The 19,273-nt window shown below is 38.3% G+C and overlaps 2 protein-coding genes across 7 annotated transcripts in view; one reads left to right on the top strand and one right to left on the bottom strand.

Annotated features, from left to right (window-relative positions):
* Window positions 1–19,273, bottom strand: part of LOC145687854 (dnaJ homolog subfamily C member 25 homolog) — a 315,599-nt gene that overhangs the window by 186,077 nt on the left and 110,249 nt on the right. The gene's annotated exons all lie outside the window — the stretch shown is intronic.
* LOC145687853 (dynein axonemal intermediate chain 4-like) overlaps window positions 18,415–19,273 on the top strand; it is a 261,885-nt gene continuing 261,026 nt past the window's right edge. The window contains exon 1 of one of the 2 annotated variants that reach the window (XM_081761336.1): window positions 18,415–18,557. The gene's annotated coding sequence lies outside the window, so the exon portion shown is untranslated. Of the gene's footprint in view, window positions 18,558–18,669; window positions 18,900–19,273 lie in introns of those variants that run through there. The other variant, XM_081761335.1, reaches the window with a different exon arrangement.

Genomic DNA, 19,273 nt, shown 5'->3' on the forward strand with positions numbered 1-19,273 from the left:
GAACTTGGTTGGGAGCTTGTATCTCATTCTCCCTACTCCCCAGATGTCGCCCCTTCGGATTGCCATTTATTCTTGGCCATAGACAACTTTATGCGTGGCAGGCAGTTCAAGACTGAACAAGACGTCAAAAATGCAGTTGCTGAGTTTTCCGAGTCTCGGGAACAAATATTGTACAAAACTGGCATTTACAAGCTTGTTGAGCGCTGGGAGAAGGTTGTAGAAGCAAATGGAGGCTATTTTGCCGAATAAACAAACCGTTAAAACCCTGTAATTGACAGTTTTCTTCCATAGTATAAAAGCGCACGAACTTTCTTGCTTCCCTGGTATAAATGAAAATCACTATGTAATTATGTGACTTCGTACTTCTTGAACCACCTGACAGATCTCAATCAAATTTTCAACATAGATGAGATTCGGCCCTAAAATGGCTTATATCATTTCACTTTGACGGTGCAACTTAGGGGAGGTAGAAAGGGAGATAAATATATATAAAAATGATTGAAAATGGTCGATATTAGTGTCCAATCCATAGTTTTCGAAGTTGCTGAAATGAAGAGTGACACTTCCGATGCCGTTTAAATCCAAATTCAGTCCCGCAACATGGGTAGGGGAAGATATATAACAATGATGGAAAATGGGAGGTTCTATTGAGACTCTGAATCGATTGCAGACAACCGTTTGCCGTATGTATTACTATTTTTGATCTATAGCGATAAATGTTGATACAGAAAATGGTTAATTTGAACCACTTCCGGTCTGAAGAGGGTTAACGGAAATGATGGAATCCATTCTTGGCAAGTTAAATAAATTACAGAAGTTCGAATATCGATATCTCTCATCGTTTTTGCTCTGTAGAGATTGGTGCTGAAACCGGAAATAATAGTAAATTTGAACCACTTCCGGTTTTAGTACAGTAGCAGTTAACTATGGATATGTTAAACTGTATTACTCCGGTAAACCGTTCTTCAATTATAAATTTCTAAAAGCTTGTGTGTTTAACAATAACTACGAATGTGTTTTCGAAATGGTTGTATTTTCTAAAAATTACATTATAGATGGTGCACAAAACTGTTCATTCATCTCCTTTTATTTTACACATATGTGTTAATTATATAAACACTTATTTCTTTAGTTTTTAATTACATTTCTTAAAACCTAAGGGAATACAAAAGACTAATCAAATTTAACAATTCCATTCACTTTTCTTTTTCATGGATATGTTAATTCTTATAACTACTGTTTTGCATACCGAGCTATAGGCACCGAATTTGAGAAGCTGTGATAAATATAAATATGGAAGAAATAATTTGAACTTTTTAAATGGGCACTTATGAACGAAGTAAGTTCGTGTCCCGGAAAAAAAAATCAAAATTTAAAACCAAAGAATAAGTATACAGAAAGATATAGATGGTTGAGCGTTTATTTTGTAGTAAAAGGGTTCCACCCATTAATTTTTTTATCCAGTCCTAGAGTTCATTTTAATGTTAAGTTTAAGACAGATTATGCAACTTGCAAGGAGCGAAACAGATAGTTCATGTGTTCTTGGTGCGTATTATTGCGGATTTCATGGTAGATGAGAACTAGTGTTTCTCAAAAGAGGAGACAACATAAATCTATAACGAGATATGATACGATACGAGACAGCACTATCAGGATAACTTTTCGAGACGACAATTCTCTGAATCTTATCGCATATCGATGGAAATGATCAAAAATGACCGATATTAATGTCGAATTCATAGTTTTCCGGATCGCTGAGACGAACAGTGATACTTCCGATGCCATTTAAATCCAAATTCAGCCCTTTGTGTCCAAAATTAAACATATTCTCCCTGTGCGAAGAACGGGTATTCTGCTAGTAAAATATAAAAGGGAATGCTTGCTATAAACTTTCAAAAAATATATAAATAATACTTTAATTATTCTTGTCACCCAAAAATTGAGGGGCCTAGGCCCCACGGTCTCGAGCTAGATCCGCCACTGCCGTACTGTTTTTGTCCTCTGGCAATAAAACTTGAAACCAAAAATTGTTAATTATAGAAGGTTAAGTATTTCCGAAGTACAAATTTCCGATTTTGTACTCATAAAATGTACAATGTGGCGAGTATGCTGAACAATTTGAAATATATTTTTCAATAAAGGACTTGGGTCGAGCTCGGTTTATGTAATTTCACTTCGATGAAAATACACACCGTGAGGAAAGAAAGTTTTAAAAAAAATCTTTTGCCAAGAATAGAGTACCGAATCTTACAAGTCTCTGAACTTCAGGTGACTCAACTTGGTATATAGAATCCTCATTAAAAATAAGTAAAGAGCATAGTTATAAAATAACCACAAGAGGCAAAATTGGCGCTGCAAACACGTTGCCCTTTCAGCCACGACCCGCTCGGGAGAGTAATACTCCTGCAAGTACGTATTTTCGCGCGCTACTCTAGCCAGCTGTTTCATGCGCTATCCTAGGCAGTTGTTTTAAGTTGGTCACAAAATTTATATCATGGGGGTCAAAGTGGAACAAAATGAACCCTGCAGGTCTTCTAACCCGTTCCTACTACTACTAATGCTAATACTTATCTGGACAAAAGTAAGTAAATTACTTTTTAAAGTATTATTTTCATTTTATTTTATAAAAAAAGTGTTATGAAAATTTAAAAAACTTTCCATGGGCCGGGTTTGAACCCGCGCCAAAAGCTATTTCTGTTACTAGCACGTAGCGCTAGCACGCTCGGCCGCGAGGGCAGACAGCAGCAAGTGTTTGATTTCTGCTATATGCTTGCTACTTGGCAAGAAATGAATATCGCCAACCAATCAGAACCGTATACTTCGTTCCTACTTCCGGGGGAATTACTCTTCCGAGCTAGTCCTTTTCAACCGCACTGTTGTATGGCAAAAGCGTGCTTGCATGGCATTGTGTATTATGAATGGCGTTTGTTTCAATGAAGAAAACTTAAATTTCTTGTGCGTCTTATCGTTGTGTAGAGAAATTTAAAAGAGAAAATGATACATCGTTTCACGCTTAAGTTACATCTTTAGATATCGGAAATTATTTATCTAAAAAGTATTTTAATCTGTAAAATCAAGACTACTGTCGTAGCCCACTTACTGGCTCTTCGAACTGCAGCAACCTTGCTCAATTGCCTTAAAAGTTAATGTTCGTATTATTTTAATCATATATGAGGGAGGTTTCTAATTCTCTAGAAAACTTCAAAGCAATTGATAACTTATCTACTGAAGATTAGTTACAGTTAGGGATGTATGCAGGTCGTGGATTCTGAGCGTTTAGTCTCCCCAAAATCCTACTTCTCTGTAAATTTAGTCTTTAATTTCAGGGGTAGTTTTACAAATTTTAGTATAATTTATACTCACATTGAGTTTGAACCTCACGAAAAGCATTGGAACTCCCAAAATAACTTCCTTGTACGTCCTTGGTGACAGTAACCACATTAAGTTGACAGGAAGAGTAAGAAAGACCATAGGTTGAATGCATGTTTGCAGATATGAATAAATATGTTTAAGACAGCGATCATTATTTATTATTAATTAAAATATTTAGTGCATTTTTTTAAATACTCGCATGACATCAGAAACTGATTAAAACCATAATATGAAGCATCGATATGCTACAGTTTAATCTTTGTTGTCATTTCTCATTTTACTCCAGTTGATCTACATACAATCAAGTAGTACAATGTTTTATTAAAGCATAATATACAAGTAGAAATGTTTATGCATTAATCATGCTGCATAAAATAATACACACTAAAAGTATGCATCAAACAGCGTCTTTGATATATGCATTTTCAATTGATTGATTGATTGGACTTAAACAGTTTACAGCAAGGGGAATTAGGGACAATGGAATTGAATTGAATTTCAGTTTAGCGTCCCTTTCAGCAGCGAGGCTATATGAGACGTGGACCTACTGATTAACGTGGAATCCGAACCACATGAGCTCCCGCCGAAATTAGGGACAAGACATTAAAGATGATATTCCTGGAAGCTCATGTACACGATTGTTTCATTCAATAGACAGAAGACACTTTTCTATGAAGGCTTTTCAACATGTTTTCTCACAAAGGGGATTTTCCTTTTGCAATCTATATGACCACTGACAATTTCAATCTTGGCTATTCCCGCCAGCGTTTTCATTTTCGAGACACGAGACATTTCACGAGACGTCTCGTCTCGTTTTCGAGACGGGACAAGTAGTCTGTCTCGTCTCGTGTCTCGTCTAAAAGGGTTCTGTTTCGTTTACGAGACGAGACACGAGAAATGTCTCGTCTCGTGGCAACACTACTGACGTCAGTGTTTAGTACGTTTAAGTGCACTAACGATGCACTAACGGTTGCCGTTAATCCCATGTTTTTACCTCTATTTGTATAGAATTTGATATTTCTGAAGTTGGCCCCCCACCAAAAATTTTGAATAAATCCCAAAATATGGTAGCACTAACGTTAGTGCTTAGTGCGTTTAAGTGCACTAACGATTGCCGTTAACTCCATGTTTCTACCTCTATTTGTATAGAATTTGATATTTCTGAAGTTGGCTCCCCCACCAAAAATCTTGAATAAATCCCAAAATATGGTAGCACTAACGTTAGTGCTTAGTGCGTTCAGGTGCACTAAAGATTGCCGTTAACTCTATGTTTCTATCACTATTTGTATAGAATTTGATATTTCTGAAGATGGCACCCCACCAAAAATCTTGAATGAATCCCAAAATATGGTATCACTAACGTTAGTGCTTAGTGCTTTTAAGTGCAATAACGATGCACTAACGATTGCCGTTAACCCCATGTTTCTACCTCTATTTGTATAGAATTTGATATTTCTGAAGTTGGCCCTCCCACCGAAAATCTTGAATAAATCCCAAAATATGGTAGCACTAACGGTAGGGCTTAGTGTGTTTAAGTGCACTAACGATGCGCTAGGTTTTGTGAAAATCTGTCTGCATAAAGATGGGTGGGGGGGCTAACTTCATGTGAAGTTGGCCCCCCACCAAAAATCTTCAATATCTCGTAAACGCTGATAGCACTAACGTTAGTTCTAAATGCACTAACGTGCACTAACGATGCACTAACGATGTGCACCGTTTGGTGTAATTTGGGAGATGTGGGGGGGGGGCAACTTCACGCACGTTGAAAAAAGTGTAAAATTCAACTCTTTCGAAAGCCAGGAAGTCCTATTGCTATTATTACAATTACAAATATCAATATCCAAAAGTGCCTGAAGTTCTTTTGTCATTTAGATATACTCATCTCAGATAGCAAAGAAAAAAGGAAGAAAAAAACGGTCGCCTTGAAAGTAAAACATAGACAAATTCACCAATGTTCAGAAGATGCTGTCTAAATGCGCTGAGCAGAGTGGGTCAGTGGGTCACGGTAGGTCGTAGTTAGTCATTTCCTGTTGAGAAACGACTCACTGACACACAAATTTTGACCAACTTGACCCATGACCCACTTCATCTCTGGCTGAATCCAATCAAAAACCATTACACGCTTTCGTTTAACGGGGATAAAGGTTGAAACATAAACAGTTAATTTTAACCACTTCCGTTTCAAAGAGAAGATTGAGGACGAGATTCTATTCTTGGTACGCTGAATCGATTGCGAAAAACAGATTATCTCCTATAAATTTTGCTCTGTAAAAATCAGTACTGAAACCAAAGGTATGTGAATATTCGACGACTTCCGGAAATGAAAATGAAATCTTTCAGTTTAACGTCCCACGTTTATGCCCGTTATACTAAGGGAGACGGATGCTTAAGGGAAGCGAACAATGATGGAAGAATTGGTGGAATTTAATTGTAGGAAGAAAGGGAAGTACCTCCATAAAATTCATAAACACGATGTTGTCCACCAGAAACTTACTCGGAGATCGAACCAGGGACCCCACCCACCAGAGGTAAATGCTCCGCAACTGAGAAGCCATGCCCCCTCGACGACTTCTGGTCTCAGTATAGAGTTGTATGACATTCTTTAGACGGTGTATCAATTGAAAACAGTTTCCCGCAATCTATTACCGTTTCTCCTCTATGGTAATAAATGTAGAAACAAAAATTTGCCGTAAAAAGTAACCAGAAGCTTTTTTTTTCTGTCTCGTACCATATCATATCTTGTCATAGATTTATGTTGTCTCCTCTTTCAAGAAACACTAGTTCTCATCTGCCGTGAAATCAGCAATAATACGCTCCAAGAACACATGAACTATCTGTTTCGCTCCTTGCAAGTTGTATAATCTGTCTTAAACTTAACATTAAAATGAACTCTAGGACTGGATAAAAAAAAATTAATGGCTGGAACCATTTTACTACAAAATAAACGCTCAACCATCTATATCTTTCTGTATACTTATTCTTTGGTTTTAAATTTTGATTTTTTTTCCGGGACACGAACTTACTTCGTTCATAAGTGCCCATTTAAAAAGTTCAAATTATTACTTCCATATTTATATTTATCCCAGCTTCTCAAATTCGGTGCCTATAGCTCGTTATGCAAAACAGTAGCTATAAGAATTAACATATCCATGAAAAAGAAAAGTGAATGGAATTGTTAAATTTGATTAGTCTTTTGTATTCCCTTAGGTTTTAAGAAATGTAATTAAAAATAAAAGAAATAAGTGTTTCTATAATTAACACATATGTGTAAAATAAAAGGAGATGAATGAACAGTTTTGTGCACCATCTATAATGTAATTTTTAGAAAATACAACCATTTCGAAAACACATTCGTAGTTATTGTTAAACACACAAGCTTTTAGAAATTTATAATTGAAGAACGGTTTACCGGAGTAATACAGTTTAACATATCCATAGTTAACTGCTACTGTACTAAAACCGGAAGTGGTTCAAATTTACTATTATTTCCGGTTTCAGTACCAATCTCTACAGAGCAAAAACGATGAGAGATATCGATATTCGAATTTCTGTAATACATTTAACTTGCCAAGAATGGATTCCATCATTTCCGTTAACCCTCCTCAGACCGGAAGTGGTTCAAATTAACCAATTTCTGTATCAACATTTATCGCTATAGAACAAAAATGGTAATAGATACGGCAAACGGTTTTCTGGAATCTATTCAGAGTCTCAATAGAACATATCGTCACCATCCGCAACACTCTTCAAAAACAGGAAATGGTTAAAATTTATTAGTACCACTGGTTTCAATATTGATTTCAATAAAGCAGAAACGGTAAAAAATTTTCAGATGTGGTTACGTGCAATCGATTTACCTTGAAAAGAATAGGGTCTATCATTTCTACTAACCCTCTATTCAAACCGGAAGTGGCTCGAAATAACAAATTTTTGTTTCTACATTTATTACCATAGAGGAGAAACGGTAATAGATTGCGGGAAACTGTTTTCAATTGATACACCGTCTAAAGAATGTCATACAACTCTATACTGAGACCAGAAGTCGTCGAGGGGGCATGGCTTCTCAGTTGCGGAGCATTTACCTCTGGTGCGTGGGGTCCCTGGTTCGATCTCCGAGTAAGTTTCTGGTGGACAACATCGTGTTTATGAATTTTATGGAGGTACTTCCCTTTCTTCCTACAATTAAATTCCACCAATTCTTCCATCATTGTTCGATTGCCTTAAGCATCCGTCTCCCTTAGTATAACGGGCATAAACGTGGGACGTTAAACTGAAAGATTTCATTTTCATTTCCGGAAGTCGTCGAATTTACACATACCTTTGGTTTCAGTACTGATTTTTACAGAGCAAAATTTATAGGAGATAATCTGTTTTTCGCAATCGATTCAGCGTACCAAGAATAGAATCTCGTCTTCAATCTTCTCTTTGAAACGGAAGTGGTTAAAATTAACTGTTTATGTTTCAACCTTTATCCCCGTTAAACAAAAGCAGTAAGGGAAAGCGTGTAATGGTTTTTGATCTTCAGCCAGAGATGAAGTGGGTCATGGGTCAAGTTGGTCAAAATTTGTGTGTCAGTGAGTCGTTTCTGAACAGGAAATGACTAACTACGACATACCGTGACCCACTGACCCACTCTGCTCAGCGCATTTAGACAGCATCTTCTGAACATTGGTGAATTTGTCTATGTTTTACTTTCAAGGCGACCGTTTTCTTCTTCCTTGTTTTCTTTGCTATCTGAGATGAGAATCTCGTTTACGAGACGAGACGAGACACGAGAAATGTCTCGTCTCGTGGCAACGCTACTAACGTCAGTGTTTAGTACGTTTAAGTGCACTAACGATGCACTAACGGTTGCCGTTAACCCCATGTTTTTACCTCTATTTGTACAGAATTTGATATTTCTGAAGTTGGTCCCCCACCAAAAATTTTGAATAAATCCCAAAATATGGTAGCACTAACGTTAGTGCTTAGTGCGTTTAAGTGCAATAACGATTGCCGTTAACCCCATGTTTCTACCTCTATTTGTATAGAATTTGATATTTCTGAAGTTGGTCCCCCACCAAAAATCTTGAATAAATCCCAAAATATGGTAGCACTAACGGTAGGGCTTAGTGTGTTTAAGTGCACTAACGATGCACTAAGTTTTGTAAAAATCTGTCTGCATAAAGATGGGTGGGGGGCTAACTTCATGTGAAGTTGCCCCCCCCCCAACCAAAAAACTTCAATATCTCGTAAACGCTGATAGCACTAACGTTAGTTCTAAATGCACTAACGTGCACTAACGATGCACTAACGATGTGCAACGTTTGGTGTAATTTGGGAGATGGGGGGAGCAACTTCAGGCACGTGGAAAAAAGTGTAAAATTCAACTCTTTCGAAAGCCAGGAAGTCCTATTGCTATTATTACAATTACAAATATTAATATCCAAAAGTGCCTGAAGTTCTTTTGTCATTTAGATATACTCATCTCAGATAGCAAAGAAAAAAAGGAAGAAAAAAACCATCGCCTTGAAAGTAAAACATAGACAAATTCACCAATGTTCAGAAGATGCTGTCTAAATGCGCTGAGCAGAGTGGGTCAGTGGGTCACGGTATGTCGTAGTTAGTCATTTCCTGTTCAGAAACGACTCACTGACACACAAATTTTGACCAACTTGACCCATGACCCACTTCATCTCTGGCTGAAGATCAAAAACCATTACACGCTTTCCCTTACTGCTTTTGTTTAACGGGGATAAAGGTTGAAACATAAACAGTTAATTTTAACCACTTCCGTTTCAAAGAGAAGATTGAAGACGAGATTCTATTCTTGGTACGCTGAATCGATTGCGAAAAACAGATTATCTCCTATAAATTTTGCTCTGTAAAAATCAGTACTGAAACCAAAGGTATGTGTAAATTCGACGACTTCCGGAAATGAAAATGAAATCTTTCAGTTTAACGTCCCACGTTTATGCCCGTTATACTAAGGGAGACGGATGCTTAAGGCAAGCGAACAATGATGGAAGAATTGGTGGAATTTAATTGTAGGAAGAAAGGGAAGTACCTCCATAAAATTCATAAACACGATGTTGTCCACCAGAAACTTACTCGGAGATCGAACCAGGGACCCCACGCACCAGAGGTAAATGCTCCGCAACTGAGAAGCCATGCCCCCTCGACGACTTCTGGTCTCAGTATAGAGTTGTATGACATTCTTTAGACGGTGTATCAATTGAAAACAGTTTCCCGCAATCTATTACCGTTTCTCCTCTATGGTAATAAATGTAGAAACAAAAATTTGTTAATTCGAGCCACTTCCGGTTTGAATAGAGGGTTAGTAGAAATGATAGACCCTATTCTTTTCAAGGTAAATCGATTGCACGTAACCACATCTGAAAATTGGTTACCGTTTCTGCTTTATTGAAATCAATATTGAAACCAGTGGTACTAATAAATTTTAACCATTTCCTGTTTTTGAAGAGTGTTGCAGATGGTGACGATATGTTCTATTGAGACTCTGAATAGATTCCAGAAAACCGTTTGCCGTATCTATTACCATTTTTGTTCTATAGCGATAAATGTTGATACAGAAAATGGTTAATTTGAACCACTTCCGGTCTGAGGAGGGTTAACGGAAATGATGGAATCCATTCTTGGCAAGTTAAATATATTACAGAAATTCGAATATCGATATCTCTCATCGTTTTTGCTCTGTAGAGATTGGTACTGAAACCGGAAATAATAGTAAATTTGAACCACTTCCGGTTTTAGTAGAGTAGCAGTTAACTATGGATATGTTAAACTGTATTACTCCGGTAAACCGTTCTTCAATTATAAATTTCTAAAAGCTTGTGTGTTTAACAATAACTACGAATGTGTTTTCGAAATGGTTGTATTTTCTAAAAATTACATTATAGATGGTGCACAAAACTGTTCATTCATCTCCTTTTATTTTACACATATGTGTTAATTATAGAAACACTTATTTCTTTTATTTTTAATTACATTTCTTAAAACCTAAGGGAATACAAAAGACTAATCAAATTTAACAATTCCATTCACTTTTCTTTTTCATGGATATGTTAATTCTTATAGCTACTGTTTTGCATACCGAGCTATAGGCACCGAATTTGAGAAGCTGGGATAAATATAAATATGGAAGTAATAATTTGAACTTTTTAAATGGGCACTTATGAACGAAGTAAGTTCGTGTCCCGGAAAAAAAATCAAAATTTAAAACAAAAGAATAAGTATACAGAAAGATATAGATGGTTGAGCGTTTGGTTTGTAGTAAAAGGGTTCCAGCCATTAATTTTTTTTTTATCCAGTCCTAGAGTTCATTTTAATGTTAAGTTTAAGACAGATTATACAACTTGCAAGGAGCGAAACAGATAGTTCATGTGTTCTTGGAGCGTATTATTGCTGATTTCACGGCAGATGAAAATAGTGTTTCTCGAAAGAGGAGACAACATAAATCTATGGCGAGATATGATACGGTACGAGACAGCGCTATCAGGATAACTTTTCGAGACGACAATTCTCTAAATTTTATCGCATAGACAGCAGTAGTTACGATATATATATATATATATATATATATATATATATATATATATATGTGTGTGTGTGTGTGTGTGTGTGTGTGTGTGTGTGTGTGTGTGTGTGTGTAAATGGTCAAAAATGACCGATATTAGTGTCGAATTCAAAGTTTTTCGGGTCGCTGAGACGAACAGTGACACTTCCGATGCCATTTAAATCTAAATTCAGCCCTTTGTGTCCAAAATTAAACATATTCTCCCTGTGCGAAGAACGGGTATTCTGCTAGTAAAATATAAATGGCAATGCTTGCTATCAACTTTCAAAAAATATATAAATAATACTTTAATTATTCTTGTCACCCAAAAACTGAGGGGCCTAGGCCCCACGGTCTCGGGCTAGATCCGCCACTGTTGTACTGTTTTTTGTCCTATGGCAATAAAACTTGAAACCAAAAACTGCTAATTATAGAAGGTTAAGGGGTGAGATAGAACCTATTCTTAGTACGCTGAATCAGTTGGAAAATTCCGCTTCTTGATCTTACAGGTTTAGTTAGCTATATGAAAAACAATATTGAAACCAGAAGTACTTGTAAATTGAATCACTTCAAGTTTCTATATAGTGTTACAAGTTGTGATGATATATAGGGTATACTCTTGAGACGCTGTACCAATTGAAGAAAAGAAAGATATATCCCCTATCTGTTACCATTTCTGTTCCATGGCGATAAATGTTGAATGTGTGGAAATCAGTATTGAAACTGGACGTAGTAGTAAATTTGAACCACTTCCGGTTTTGGTAGTGTTGTGGATAGTCATGATAGGTATATTATCGTGAGAAGCTGAATCGTTTGCAAAAAAAAAAAAAAAAAAAATCCTTCTGGTTACTTTTTCCCGTTTTTGTTACATGGCGGTTCTATGGAAATTATGAGCTCCTTCGTGGCTAAGCAGTTAGCATACGCGTCATTGACGTTGGAGATCCGGGTTCGATTTCCGGCTGGAGCTCATGTGGTTTGGATTCCACGTTAATCTCTAGGTCCATCTGTCATATAGCCTCACTGCTGAAAGGGACGCTAAACTCACAATCAAATCAAATCAAAAAAATCTGTGGAAATTATTAATTTGAACCACTTCTGGTTTGAGCAGCAGATTAACAGAGGAGATGGAATGTAGTAGAAATGGCCAATTCCGCAATTTTTATTTTTCGGAATCCAGAAAGTAACATCGGAAAAAATCCAAAATTTGGAAATATCCGGAATTTAAACAATACTGGATTTTGGAAAAATCCGGATTTTTCTGAATTCCGGAATTTTCCGATTTTTTCTGATTCCGGGATTTTTCCAAATTCCCAATTTTTCCGAAATACGGAAAGTGAAATTTCCGATTTTCCGGAATCCGGATAATTTTGGCCATCCCTAGAATGTACTCTTGGTACTAAGAATCAATTCCATTAAAACTGCTGATGGATAACACTTAGCGTTTTTACTTTGATACCTGTCAACAGACAGACGGACATAGCCGTTCTACTCGACTTGCGATACTTATGAACAGTACACTGGCCATCATAAATTAAGCAACAAATGGATACTCAGGTACATAAGGAATCTGCGCGGTGGCTCAGTGGTAGTGCGTTCACCTCCGGTGCTTGAGGTCCCTGGTTCAATCACAACTCGGGCCGTGTGGACTTTGTGGTGGACAAACACCGTGCTCGTGGGTTTTCTCGGGGTTCTCCCGTTTCCTTCCACTTTCTTCATTCCACAATTTCACTCATTTCTCATAATCACCGTCTACTTTAGCCTAACTGGCATAACTGTGGGACATAAAACTTACAAAAGTAAACGAATGCTGGTGAGCAAACTGTTATTGAAATTAAAGCAGCACCCATTTTACGCCATACAGTAAGGAAAACTACCAAATGAAATTATAGTTGTGAGCCAAAATGATGCTGGACGTAAGTGGCACTGAAACTGGGAAACACTGAAGGCACAAAAGGATGGTTTGCTGACACTAATAAGGGATATGATCACGCATAGCAATACAGGATTCACAACGTCGTCTCATGCTGGTAATAAGTGTTTGTACCAGCTCATTTGATATTTGGGTCCGTTGTTAACAAAGAGCCAGTTAAAGATCTTGGAGAATTCGTGGAGGGGGTACAAGGCTTGCAATGCATCGCCCTAGAGCATTCCACATGTGTTCGATTGGGTTAAGGTCCAGGGACCTCGATGACCACTCCATTCGTTAAATATAGTATTGCTCCAAGTACTGACCAACCAGTTGTGCTCTATGGGGACGATTGTTATTGCCCTGTAGAATGAATTCCTGACCTCCAGTACGTGTGAAGAGCACAACGTGACGATCCAGAATATCATCCCTATAGCACTAAGCTGTCATTGTACTACAGGGGAGAACATACAGATCAGTATGTCCTCCAAGAGAGATGCCACTCCACGCAAGCTCATCTGCACCACCATACCTTTCCTTTTCAAGAATATTGGACGGATGTTAACGGGTTCCTGTTTCTTGCCAGACCAATCTGCGTCGAGAATCACTGTCCAGAAAAAATCTAGACTCATCAGTAAAGATAACTGACTGTCATTTCTCTTTGGTCCAATTCAAATGCACTATTGTCCAATTTAATCACTGCCTCTTGTGCCACCGGGTTAAGATACATATAACATTGGTCTTCTGGCATACAACCCATTCTCATAAAGTCGGCTACGTACTGTATTTGTTGATAGAGGACTCCAGCGGCAGCAACAGCCTCCACGCGCACTTGAGTTGTTGTTGCAGACCTGTTTCTTCGATTAGTCAAACGGATATATCGAACATCCCTGGCTGATATCACACACGGTCGACCGCCACTGTAACTTCTGAAAGCATTTTGCGTTCTCTGGAACTTGCTCCATAACCTACTGACAACTGCTCGATCGACATTGAGCCACCGGGCCACGTCGCCCTGACCTGCCCTGCTTCCAATCTACAGATGGCACACCAGCGTAATTCATCCGGCAAATGACGCCTCGTTGCCATATTCGCCTATTTCACTCCATTAGACATGTCTCTGCACTCTACACAGGGGCGGATTAAGGCTTTTGGGGCCCTGGAGCCTAGTATTTCAAGGGGGCCTTATGTCTATGAAAAATTCCAAAGCATTAATTTTTTTGATGCCTTTAATTAACAGTTAAACGCTCATATGCTGAGTGTACCACATAAATGCCAAATACAAGCCAAATAGTCAACAGTCCCTGCAAAAACACTAATAGAGTAAAAGGAGAAAAATCATATACAAATTGGTAAAGCTGTACAAGGCTACAATGTTAGAAAAGTTTTCTTCCTACATTTTTACTCTGGAAAGGATTCTATTATGTCATTAGGCGACATTGAAATGACAGAGATATATCAAAGAAATTGGCACTACAAGCTAACAATTTGGTTTGTAATAGAGGCCCAAAATACCTCACTCCCTCACAAAATAAGTATTGTGAAGACGCTGGTGGAAGAAGACTTAAACTCTAGCGATACCGCGAGTGTGGCGAGTGGAAAAAAATTAGCATGGGTCTGAAGCCTATAATATAATAAGTTGATTGCTATATTTTAGTATTAAAGGGAAGGATTTTGGGGGGCCCCTGAGCCTGGGCTCCATTGGATCCGCGCTTAATCCGCTTCTAACTCTACACACACACACACTGTCAGCCAACAATTCCGTAAACTCATGTAATCGCCCATAACTAGTACTTTGCGAAGCCGTGTAAGGCAAGCATAATAGCGAGTTCTTCCGCATAATCTTTCCCCGATCATTCGACAATGCTCGTTCTATTATTACATCCATTTTTTCTGCATTTCACCATGCCATTTTTTTATTCCACATTTTGTCTTTGTTTCTTAATTTATGACGGCCAGTGTAGTTTATGGCCATGTGATGGCAAAGGGTCTTTCCTAGTAAGATAGTGAAATCGGCCCTTGATCCAAATTGGGTCGCTATTGACCCAAAAGGTTACCCTTGACCATAGGCGCCGACTTTGGGGGGCAGGACACTTCCCCCCCCAATATTTAGAGGTGGGATCCTCGCCCCTCCAATATAATCCGACCGAGGAAGAATTAACAAAGAGGAGCAAGAATTTCTGTTGTAAACTTCGTCATTCCTTTAATTCAACGTTAGGAATATCCTTCTAGGAATGGGTACGAGTCGAGCTAAAACTCAACTCGACTCGAATTCGAATCGAGTTCCGAGTCGAGTCAAACGTAATTTTCTCGAGTCGAGTTCCGAACCGAGTCGCTGTTTTTTAGGTCGAGTTTCAAGTTGAGTCGAATTTGATAAATGGCTCGCTCGTTCAGCTCGTTTTAAAATCATGGCATGATTAGACTGGAAAGCGAAAGCCATGAGAAATGTAAGCGATAAAGTGGAATACTTTTAGTATTGTTCACGAGAGGGGACACTGCTTGTATCTCATTTCGTCTCGATAACGAGAAAACAAAGGATTTTATAACGAGGCCTCAAATGTCGTTAGCACCAATTTAAGTATATACTTTAGTTCTTACCATCAAGGCTGAGACCTGCACGGTCGAATTTTTGAGCCCAAACAGAAGCTCAACCCGGGTAGTGATGCAAACTTGCTCGGCTCAGTTCAACGGAGAGAAATGCTCGAGGCGGCATAGTTGGGATGAGCCATCGATTCGCCCTAACTGAGTTATCAACTCTGTTCGTCTCGGTTTGGGTGAGCCATCGGCTTAGATGGCTCACCCAGGCCGACAACCCTAAACCCGAGCCGAGCAGTTTTGAACATGTTTGGCCAGCGGCCTATAACTTTTAACAATATTTGGCCTTAGCCAAATCCTTGCTTCTCCGGAACTCAAATCCAGAATCTCGTAAACGATGACCATGCCTCCTAGACTTCACGACTACCTAGTTCGCCAGTCAATTAGTTTTTAATATTCAGATAGAAACCACCTATCTTTCATGTTTATACACGGTGTTATAATAATAATAATAATAATAATAATAATAATAATAATAATAATAATAATAATAATTTGTAGTAACAGTAGTATCATTGATAATAATTACACTGTCTATGTAGGATAATTGAAGAGAGTACTTGAAACTACATAAAATTTAGCTCCATTTGGCTCGTTCTGGCTCGACCTGAATTCGAGTCGAGTTGGAGGAAATTTTTCGAGCCGAGTTCTCGAGTCGAGCTTAAATATGTCTGTTTCGAGTAAAGTCGAGTTTCAAAGAAAACACGCTCGAGGTCTCTCGTGGCCATCCCTACAGTCTTCTTATTCGATAGAAAAGGCGGTTTTCAGACTGGTGTTGAATAGAGCACTGAAGCTTCAACCAACACTCTGGCAACACTGACCTGAAAAGTGAAGATCAATGCAGTGTGAATTTTGCAGCGGAGTAGCGGATCGAGACTTGGGGGGATGGGGCCTTTATCAAGCAGTTAATTGAAAACGGTTGAATACGATGATGATATATTTATTCATTGCTTGGACCCCCCAATATTTTCTTCAAGTCGGCGCCTATGCCCTTGACCTAAAACTACCTCAAAAATTTTTTGACCCACACCCCCTCCCCTTACCGAATTATCGTATCATACATGCTCAAAATTGAATATTTTGAAATTTTGGTGGGGGTGATCGACAAAGTTTGAAAGATTCACAGATTGTAGATACTATTTAGATGTAAATGTGCATTTTTTTTCAAAACCATCGATGCATATTTGCTTTATTTTTTTGCGTGTTGAAAATTTCAAAAAGTTGTAGGAAAAAATTTGGGGGCGGGGACACGTCGCTGATTTTTTTGGTTAAAAATTTCTTATACCCTTAGGTACAGTGGCGGATCCAAGGGGAGGGCTATAGCCTTCCTCCCTTGACGCTCAGGTATACACTGGATAAAATGGGATTCAATCCTGCTTTACACTGGACAAAACGGCAAAATATGGTTTAGCCTCTCCCTTGATCATATCCTGGATCCGCCCCTGCTTAGGTACAACATATATTTTTTTCGGGGCCTGAAAATGATGGCAACATTGTCAAAAATAAATAAAACTGAAAACAAACGTGTTTTTTGCACAGTTATTCCACCATTTTATTGCCCTGAAGGTGAGGGCCCCTTCAAACAATCCTTTGCCAAAGTTGACAATTTTCCTTTCTCTTGCGTCACTTCTGCTTCTGTTCTTCTTCGGCTACTTCGATTGGGTCCATATCGGAATAAACACCAAATATATCTCCGTAACAGTGCTTCCACTTCAACCTTCAACGACTCTTACACAACAAAGTTACACTCAGCTCGCGGTAGAGAGCGCTACCGGTAGATAGCGCCACTGTGTGCGGCCAGCGAAGCAAGCACTGATAAATACGTTCAGCCGACGCGAGGTTTTTTGAGACCGAAAAAACACGTTTGTTTTCAGTTTTATTTATTTTTGACAATGTTACCATCACTTTCAGGCCCCGAAAAAATATATGTTGTAGTTAAAGGTATAACAAATTTTTAACCAAAAAATCAGCGACGTGTACCCCCAAAAATTTTTCCTACATTTTTTTGAAAGTTTCAACACGCATAAAAAAAAGAAAAAGAAAGAAAATACGCACCGGTGGTTTTGAAAAAAAAATATACATTTACATCTAAATAGTATCTACAATCTGTGAAACTTTCAAAATTTTTCGATCACCCCCACCAAAATTTAAAAATATTCAATTTTGAGCATGTATGATACGATAATTCGGTAAGAGGAGGGGGTGGGAGGTCAATTTTTTTTAGGTAGTTTTAGGTCAAGGGTAACTTTTTGGGTCAATAGCGACCCAATTTGGATCAAGGGCCGATTTCACTATCTTATTATGATAGACCCTTTTTAAAGCAATTACGATACAAAGTGACAAAACTCCTGTGGGGGGGCGCGGTGGCTCAGTGGTAGAGCGTTCACCTCTGGTGCTTGGGGTCCCGGGTTCGATCCCAACCCCCGCCAAGTGAACTTTGTGGTGGACAAACACCGTGCTCGTGGGTTTTCTCGGGGTTCTCCCGTTTCCTCCCACTTTCTTCATTCCACCATTTCACTCATCTCTCATCATCACCGTCTCCTTTAGCCTAACCGGCATAACCGTGGGACGTAAAACTTAAAGATTTCAAAACTCCTGTGTCCCCCTACCCAGAGCTTCTCTTATATGGCGCCCACAGATTATAGCCCCAATAGGATTATAGTCCTGACTATTAATCATGAACGAAGATTTTATGACTTTAATCGAAGTTTGTTACTCGTATTTGCAGTGCTAACTGTAATGTAACGAATAAATCCTAACTTGCTCACTAGGTGGTAGGTAGCGTTGTGCATTTAAAGAGCAACTTCGAAATTAACTCACATTTGATGGAGATCGTTTATTATTTCTAATAATTGTAACATAGGACACAGTATACTGTTTATTATTTATTTATATGTTAAAATATTTCGTTGTCATTATTATTAATAAAATCAGAACATAGCTCACTGAAAATTTGTGACTCACCGTGCAGAAGAGTTCTGCCGAGTGGCGGTTTGTTGAATACATAGACATTAAACACTGTAATTTTATGTTTAAAAAATTATATATTTTTTATTACAGTCTTTCATGCATCATATCTGTTAATATAATTAAATACTATATGATCAATTCCCAATTTATAATAAACAGGTAGGTCTGTGTGCATTTGGCCCCAACATTGTTTGGGCTAAAACTACATAGGTTTTTGGTTTAGGCTTTGGTTTTCTGCGCTTGTTTCAACTTTTGATATTACGTAGTTATAGGTCACCAGACTGAAAAAAATCCTTCAATAGCGCATGTGCATATGTTAATAGAAGAAGACTGGTTAATAATAATAATAAAAGGATGACATTTAGTATCTCCACCAACTCGTTTAATGGCTCCAGAACCGAGTACCTTGTTTTTGTCTACAATTGTGATAAAGATAGAGGGGGAAAAAAGGGTCCTGCGGAGCTTCTAACTCTCTTCGCTCACTCAGCTATATTTTGTGAAGTAAGTAACACTGGAGATGTTATATGTGCAATATTGGGGAGATACTAAATATCAGCCAAAAAAAGAAGGTGGTAAACTTTACAAGACACGCTCCAGCTGTGCATTGAGAAGTAGAGCCCTTTGAAAAAGTATAGTAGAGTAGGGTAGGGTAGAGTACAGTAAGATAGAAATAAGGGCCTATGTTTAGCAGAAGGGGTCCAGCTATTTTCTCGGAAATAGTATACATGAGAACTCCATGATCTGCGTTTCTTCTGTGTTCTATTACCACTTCTACATGAAATACCATAAATTTTCTACGTAGTGCAATAGTAAGAAGTATCCATGTGCACAAGACATGCGATATGCGTTAAATTCCCCCCCCCCCCCACACACAC

Source organism: Thermobia domestica, chromosome 6, assembly GCF_964235325.1.
Source record: "Thermobia domestica chromosome 6, izTheDome1.hap1.1, whole genome shotgun sequence".
NCBI lineage: Eukaryota > Metazoa > Arthropoda > Insecta > Zygentoma > Lepismatidae > Thermobia > Thermobia domestica.